Here is a 9,015-nt window from a genome sequence, read left to right as displayed (position 1 = left end):
GGGTTGGGTTGGTTTCCCCCCTGTGGCGCAGGTGGTCGGTCTGTAGACGCGTGGGGTTTCTGTGAGGGGGAAAAAAAAATAAAATAAAAAAATCACCCAGCACGGCCATGAGTCGCGGCGGTAAAAGCGCCCGTCGCCGCGGGGCAGCGCGGTCGGTACCGGTGCCGTTACCGGGGAGGTGCCGCGGGCGGGAGTGACAGCGGGGAGCGCCCTCCCTTCGCGGAGGTGCGAAGCCCGCTCCCGCCCGGCAGCTCTGCCCTGAGGTGCGTTCCCCGAGCCCACAAAGTGTGGGGGGGGGCTGTGGTTTGGTCCCGCACACGGAGCCGGTCGGGAGAGCGGCCGGTTCAGCTCTCGGTGAGGGGCAGAAGGAACAGCTGCTGCTCTTGATGGCAGGAATTGCGGCATGTGAAAGCAGGTGGCAATGGCAGTGATACCAGAACTGCCCGGTCACCGTGTATGTGCTACAAGATAGTAGTATTAATTATTAATATTTAGAATAATCTTTCTGGAGAAAGATCAGGTAAGCAGGTCACTGAACAACAAATAAACTGACCAGATAACTTAGTGAGCATCCCTCTCCGTACAACGTTGTGCTTTAAGACTATAGAGAAGAAAACCGCCGTGGAGGGATTGTGTTTAACTTCTTAGGTGGAACTAAGGATGGCACGAGTTCACAGGAGCATGGCAGTAACAGACTGAAAGGGGAACAAGGGCAAGAAAATAAAAGGGGGAGAGAGAAGAGGATAGAAGGTAGGAGGGAAGATGAAACACCTAGAGAACAAGAAGTAAAAGAGCTAATTAGCACTAAGTAAAGAAAGTCCAGGATTTCTTTGTACCCTTTATAGGTGTGATCCTCAGACACGAGTGGCGTCTGTGGGTCTCCGAGGGAGCCTGCAGGGCCTGCCGTGCCGTGGCTCTCAGCTACCCCTGCGCCATGGAGACTAGCTTTGCAGCACAGGAGCGCTGCGGGGAAGTTTCCCTTCCAACACAGGTGGTTAGACAAGATAGTCTCTTCGGGCATGGAGCTTCCAAAAGATCCTCCTCTAATTCCTGTTTTCATTTGCAAGAATTTATCTATCTCTTGGTTTAATTACATACCACAAAGTTAGATCCTATGTAGTCCAGAGTGGTTTTGATCCAGAGCCCACTGTTTGACCAATATCTGGGGGAAGTTGTCCTGTATCAGCCCTTGAAGGATAGGTTGGTCGGGGTGAAGAAGAAAGGCTGCTTGACACCTCACTGCCAGTACTTACCTTCGGACACATGAGGTGATAAACCGGAATTGTTTTGTTGTACCAAACCATTGTGTGTTCCTTCCTCTTAGCTCATGGACACAGAGCCGTGAAGAGGGAACATTTGTCTGTCATCTGTAGGAGTGCATCTCCCATCTTGACCGTCCCACTTGGTCGCTGTTCCTCTTTGTAACGGCAAGCCCTTCTCTAACCCTTAGCCCCGTTCTGCTTGGCCTTTTTCTCTCGCTTGCTGGTGGTGCTACAACAGGAAAAAGTCTGCCAGAAGTATTTACATATGAGCACAAAACTTGGTTGTTCAATTGTTAATGAAGTTATGCTGAGTTAATGTGTCACAATTTACTGATTCTCTTGCATCTGTATGTGAGATCTTACAGTCTTGGCTGGTTGATTATCCTTTTCCGTACTACATTAATCCAGAGGCAAATTTTGATGGTCTTACTAAATATTATGTAGGATGAGATTTTAGTACACTGGCAGTTAAATTGCATATTGTCAAGCTGTTATTTCTAAGCCCCTTTACTAGCTCTTTTTTAAATCTTTGGTGACTAAACTGCAGATTTTTATTTATTTATACTATATTGCTGATCCATTTGTGTGTAATTTTTAAGTCTGCATAAAATGTTTGACGTCACAGGTAGCTACATAGCTGGTTTTTACTATGCTTATCAGTTCTCCATAAATCATACCAATTTGCTAAAATAGATCATTAGGTCAAATACTTTCTTAGAAATAAAACAAACTAGTTCTGAGAAATGTTTTCCATTATTCCTGCTGGTGGCTCAGGAAATATAGTTTAATTTATTGGGTTTTAAGGGACAGTCAACGTTCATTTCAAGACACATTATTGTTAGTGGAAAGAGGAGTAAGATGCTAGGCCAATTTACCACTTGTGGAATGGGAGCTAAAGGAGTGAGGGGTGTTGTATGAACAAAATAAAGGTTTTGGGAGCTGTGTTGCTGAGTCAAGCCAACTAGTTACAGCCTGCCTGTTCATGTAACCAGCAGTGGTCACTGCTAGGCTGGCAGTGGCTGTAAGCCCCTCTGGGGACCCGGCCATGCCTCTTCTCATCCAGGGACTGGTAGCAGATGCTTAAATGGGGCGTTTTCCTTGGCTCATGTGTCAATGCTTCATTTCCTGTATCTAAATCTGATCAAAAACTGTAGGTAAATAAAAAGAAACGTGACAAGATTACTTTTAAAATCTCACGTTTTAAAAACTGCTAGTGACACGCGGGATTTGCTTCAGAACCATCAGTGTTGCTGTTTGCTATGCTGTATTCGTCTTATTTAGTTTCTAGTGTGATTTTTTTTTTTTTTTTTTTTTTTCCCCCTAATGGATAGGCAGTACTTTTTGGCTTTGGCAAAATGAAAGTATCACTGTGTCCCAGTCCTTTCATCATGCTGCCAGTTCCCGAGCGGCTGTGGAGAGCAAGTAAAACCTGCAACATTATCTGTGTAACGTTAGTTGCAATGTGATACAGTGATGTTATTGCTAGATCAAAATCTAAATTTGTATGGAAGTTCTCCTTTACTCAGGGAATAATCTTGGGACACTTTGTAGATCTATGTCCAAATTCAAAGATCCTGGCGTGCTGGATGTCACATATTTGTTCCAGATGATGTGCTAACCTCTGTTACCTTGGTCTGAAAATGGCTACAGTTTTCTACCAGTGTCTACAGAGTTGTTCTAAGAGATTTAAAGTTGCTCTCTGGAGAAAACAAACCCATAGTAAATAGCCTACTACATTATCTGTAAACACATCAATGAAAACAGGGTGATTATTTCTTTTCATTACCACACTTTCTGTGTTTTGCATGTTTTGCTCCTACCTAGGGACAGCATGGGAAGAGCATGTTGACTGTATAAGTATAAATCAAATGTTTGTCTAAAAGAAGAACTATTAAAATGTAATTCTGGGCAGGATGTGCCTGTCAGCAGGAAGCTTCCTAAAATACCCTGTGTTTTAAGAGTGGAATTTTAGAGTAGGAGGGAAGTGTAGAATTGCTATTTACCTGTCTGATGCTGCTTTTGACACACATGATGAGCCAGCTTCATTTGACTGTCACCTCCTTAGGAGGCAGAATTCCTCAGCCCACACTTTGCTTAGCATTGACTACTTCTTTATTTATTCTTTGTGCCTTTGCATTTTATCTGGACTGTGCATTTTCAGTTAAGCTCCAGTTAAAGACAAGCTTCTCAGTCATGGCATTGTAGGAGGGCCCACAGAGCCTCCCACACAGTGCCTTCCTCAAAGAGAGATGGGGATGTCTGTTGCTTTGAAGAAGCACTTTTGAAACAAAAGGGATTCCCCTATGCCTCTGACAATTTATTTCCCACCACACATGTACAGAGCCATCGGACTGGTGGGCCTCCTTCCGTTTGTCAGATTTTTCAGGATAACTGGATTTGAGGATCTCCCCCTAGATCTGCCTTGTCTCTTTGGTTTGCCCCTGGGGAATGCCTGAGAGGAGCTCTGGGCAAGAGCAGTGGATGAAGGAGGGCTTTGACAACTGGGCCTGAAGGAGCCTCGTTCAGAGAGCTGGGAGTTTCAGGACAGTGAAATCTTGGAGAAGATGTAAATTAAATGAAACCCTTTTCCTGTTGTTTTTCCCCCTTCTTTTGTTTCTATTTGGATTTTGGCTTCTCAGGGTCTTCTGTGACCTTCTTTTTCCTTATAGTTACCTGTGGTCAACAATCAGAATGCAAAACCAAAAGAGCGAGTCATTAAAATGGGCAGAAAACTTGCGATTGGAATGCCTTGGCATGAGAATTTTGTTTCTGAAAGAAATTCAGCACGGCTTAGAAATCAGCAACCAGAGTTTGGCACTTTCCTTAGCTACCAGAGCAACTGATAGAATTAGAAACCAGTCAGATTTGCAGGGAAGAAAGAACTGGTGAGTTAAAAAACAAGAACACAACCAAGACCATGTCTGAATAAATTTCCAGTCATCTGTACGTAGACCATTTATTGAGAAAGATAAGAAAAACTAAATTTTCATAATCCTGATTACATGCAGAGGATTGACCCAGATGCATGATTTTAGCTGTATTTATTATATTTAAACACAATGTATGCCTTCATATGTGTTTACTGAAAAGAGGAACCACAACCATTTAAATTAAATGTGTTTTTAAATATTACTGTTTAAAAAAGAAACTATTGGATCCCTGCATGCTAAGAAGTAATGTATATGACTGTGGTGCTCTAGAATTAATTAGGTCTCTTATTTTAGTTTTAGAATCAAGAAGATATTTTCTCATTGCTTGCAGAATAAAATAGCTAAATCCTCTGCTTAGATCTGAAAGTAGTTTTGCCCACAGCAATCAAACTAATATTTTCTTTATAGCTCATTCTCTCTGTAAGCTTTCTGCTGATTTCATTAGGCTTTAGATCAGGTTCCAAGTAACTAATTATATTTATAGTGTGATTTCTTTGCTCAGTACAACTAATTTAGGTAAAGGAGTTGGTGGGAATGGTGAAAGGCTAAGTAGTATTCCTTTGCATTACTTTGTCCAGGTGCAAGATAGCAGGAAAATTCTGTTTGTTTTGGTATTCATAATTTGTCAGTATTAAGCCGTGTAGAAACTTTGCTGTTTTCAGTATTTTGTGAGAGAATAATGATGAACAGCTGATATACTGACTTCTTCCTTTATATTGACTAGGGCTGACATTTTTGGCAGCAAAAATAGGGGTCAGAAAGAGCCGGCCGTTTGAAAGTGGTGATGAGGAATCAAACGGGTATGCAAGGATGTCCGTGTTTTTCACTCATGCTCCATTGCCCCAAGTTTCTTCCTAACATTTCATAATACATCTTCTCTCCTACAGCTCTACTGTAAAGCCACCACCCTCTCTCATCACGTTCCCACCCTTGCCACAAATCCCCTCTCGCCTATAACCCACAGACCTGCCCCTATTTCCCCAGCTCAGGCCTGCTGCTCCACTCATGCTCATCTTTGAACGGGCCAGCGCTGCATCATTGCTGCTCTTACTGCCGTTCTCAATGGCAGCCGCAGGCAGCTGAATAACGCTTCTCTCAGCTGGCCCTACCCACAAAAAGGAAAGATCCTTCGGCTTTGGTTTATGGGGATTTAAAAAGCTTGGACAAAAGTAGGTTTGTTTGCAGCTTAGCTAAAGGATATGAAGGTTCTGTTCTTGCATCACTAGCACCGATTCCTTTCTTTTTTTTTAAACTGGCTCTTTTATCCTAACTATGCCGTTGTGTTTCTCTATCTGGACAGATAATTATTCCCTTCTTTGCCCACACGAATTGCCTGTTTTGAAATCCAATGAACGTCACCTATCTTGAGTGCTCAGCCAGAATTTTTCTGGGTTGTTTCGTTTTTCCCCTCTCAGACTGAAAGGTAAAGAGATAGGCCCGTTTTAAGTTGACTTTCCGACAGGTCTGGTATCTGACACAACCCTGTAGACTCTAAGGCTATGTCAGGTCTTTAAAAGCGGGACGATTTTAACAGAGAATTCTAGTGGAAGCCAGTAGGGTTTTTTTAGGCCTAAGCCATAACATCACGCTCTGTGATCTCAAGTTTACTGAGGACCTTGAGTTACCTCTTTTTTTTCTGGTATGTTTCCATTCCTGAGAAAAGCAAGAGCTGTAAGACTGACTTAGAATATACTCATTCGATTAATCAAGTGAGAGTGAATCAAACCTTTCCAGGCAATTTTGTTTGAAGTGTCTGCACTCTTCTCTGCATCGCATGAGGTGCCAACACCAGTGGGAGTTTGCCTGAGGTAAGAGCTGTGGGTTTGGATGTATTCTTCCATTTTTATTAGGTCTTACACTCACAGGAATTTTGTGCTTTTTAATCTTGTAACTGTACAAAACTTATCTGGGTATGGAGGAAGATAACTTAGCGATTTGCTTTAATTATTCTGATAACTGTTCATATTATGTGGTATGAGCTAGTCACACTAAAAATTCCAAACCCACTTTTACAGCAAGAAGGTGTTTAACTGCAATCCTTGTGCCATAGAACTAACCAGTATGAAACCAGTAGCTCAACTGAGCTACCAAGATACATCAATACTCAGAGCTCCCTCCCAGTTGATCCCAGGTGGTCATCAGTTTCATTGTACCCATTTTAGCATTTTAATTTCCTTTTCTTGCTCCCTTTATTATCTGTATGCTTTCTCTTAAAATCCTTTCTATGGAATGACTTCTAGCAAAAAGCAAGTTATCAAAAAAAAAAAAAATTCCATCAAAACACGTTAAATATTTATTGCTCTTAATATTCAGAGTATAGATGCAGAATTGAGTAGTATTTATTTGGAGTGCTCTAGTACTGAGATTTCCCTTGCTGGCAAGCACATCCACTTAATACGAGAAAGTCTTACAGCCCTTATAACCTTGCAAGGTGAGGAAAGGGAAAGGTCTCGTGGCAAGTACTGGGCGATGCACTACATTTTTGAATACGATTCATTAAGCAGGACTTGTACACTACTTCACGTACTCCAAATGAGATCCAGTGACGGCTGATATCTTGGCATCAGAGTCTACCAAAAAGATGGTCATATGACAAGACTGTTTTCACTTCTGTTTTTAAGTTACAAACAAACAAAAGAAGAGAGCTGTTTCGTCTGTATCATGGGACTCAAATTCTATGCAAGCGTAGTCATGGATTATAACACTGAAAGTTTAGAATTAACCCCTGAGAATATCTATTTCTAGGAGCTCTAAATTTTTTGCAATAGTTTTTTTTTTTTTTTCAGTACAGGTTATTGCTTGAATTGTTTTGTTGCAGTCTTTTAGCTAGTACTCCCTCCAGTATTGGTATTTAGGCTTCATCATTTAGCTTCGAAGGGGTCATCTAACTCATAAAATGGAGTTTATTCTCTGGATAAATAACTTGTATATATATAAAAATGCCTCAAAATTGTAAGTTGAATCTTTCAGTTACGGGAGTGGGGAGAGAGGGAGATGGGTATCCAACCAAGCATAGGATAACATAAGCGAATCCCATCTGACTTTTCACCGGAACAGGAAGCGTAAGCAGACAAATACAATTAGCTGTCTTCCAATTTCAAACACAACAGTAAAAAGCCAGTTCAGTGCTTTATTTTCTTGCTGCCAGTTAAAAATGCAATATAGAATTATTGCCAAATATGGATTCCAAATTTTCAGATGAACAGGTTCATTACTGGCTTAAAGCTAAAAAGAAAGCTGCTGTCTGCAGTAGAGGCACATTCTCTGGTTTTCCAGGATGAAACCATCTTAGGTTTGCAGTTCAAGGCTCTGAAGACTGACCCCCATCTACCTCCCTGTCCACCTTCTGCAAAGCGACAATAGTGTAATTCAGGTAAAAATAACCAAGTGTATTCCATGTGCCTGACACTCTGCTTCTCAGATCATAGCAAAGCTTTAAATAAATTGGGCTCATTTTTCCCAACTGTAGTATGGAATAATGGTGGTTTTTTTCACTACACAGGCCCTCATCTTTTGGGAAAGGCCCTTGTGCAGAGTATATGTTAATCCATGCTTTTGAAAGAATGAGACAACTTGCAGTAGAAGAAAAACAAAACATTCATATCAGTTACAGATGCTGGAATACTTTTGATGGATCTAATATTCAGCCTTTGGCTGGAAGGCAATTTTAAAAGAACCAACTAGTTAAACTTGAGATACTTCTATTTCCTCATAAGATTTACTTCTCTTCCTTAATATGTAAGTCTCCATAGTGAGTTTCTCTAACCATCAATATGACAGTACAGCAATATTGCCTCATCAGTCATGATTTACTTAATGTTTTCTGAATTTAGTAATATTTGATTAAAATTTAATGTGAACATATCATATCATGCCACATATATTATTGCATCCATTAATCAGGTAACCATAATAATGAAATGTCGGAAGATTGGATGAAAAAGGAGCTGAAGTCTTTGATATATGTTTGGCATGGTTTTGTGAGTGATTAACGAAAAGATATCCAGTCAATTGTGTAAAGCTTCATTAATATACATTTACAATCATCTATGTACTGTATCATCAGATTATTTTTAACCTTAGTTAAACTTGATTTTTTAATTTACTGAACGACACTAAATATTAATAATCCTGAAAAATATATAGTATTCTATTAACTCTCATAATGCCAGAATGATTCATAACGTGTCTTAATGCTTTTGGAACAAAATATGTACTAAAAATATTGTCAGAGTTAATGGATCAGTTTTGTTATAGGTGGGATAACAAATGCTTTATGCATGGCTCTATAAACCTCAAATTACACAATTGTATTAAAATAAATGTAAGTCAGTATTTCCATCTACTTTTTTTAATATGCAAAGGTAACATATGACCTAATCTAGCAAAGCATCTACTGCAGTTTGATAGAGGTATTGAAGAAGTAAGACTTGAGTTCATACTTGTATTTTGTTAAACACATAAAGACCTTTCAGATTTAAAACCCCTCTAAATCCTTAGGCTTCAGCTCATGAAGCGAGATAAGGACATGTTCTGCTGGTCAACTCTGAGAAATGTGACATTGTTTTCCCGGTATTTGTGGCAAGAAGCAACTGATCTGTGTAGGAAATCCTTTACTGTGCGGTGGATCTGAGGGGAGCTGCTGGCAGTGTCCGAAGTGCACATGCGGACCTTCAGCCGCGCATGTTCTTGCACTCAGGACTGGATGCAAAACAGAGCAGAACACACGGGCTTCGTTTGTAACATGCGGATGTTCCCAGTGACTTGTGCTATGTGTCACTTGGTGCATGAAGGGCGCTTAGTGTGTTCTGGAGTCCCATGGT

This window comes from Athene cunicularia (assembly GCF_003259725.1).
Source record: "Athene cunicularia isolate RWA chromosome 6 unlocalized genomic scaffold, athCun1 chr6_part2, whole genome shotgun sequence".
Lineage (NCBI taxonomy): Eukaryota > Metazoa > Chordata > Aves > Strigiformes > Strigidae > Athene > Athene cunicularia.
This window is presented reverse-complemented; position numbering follows the sequence as displayed.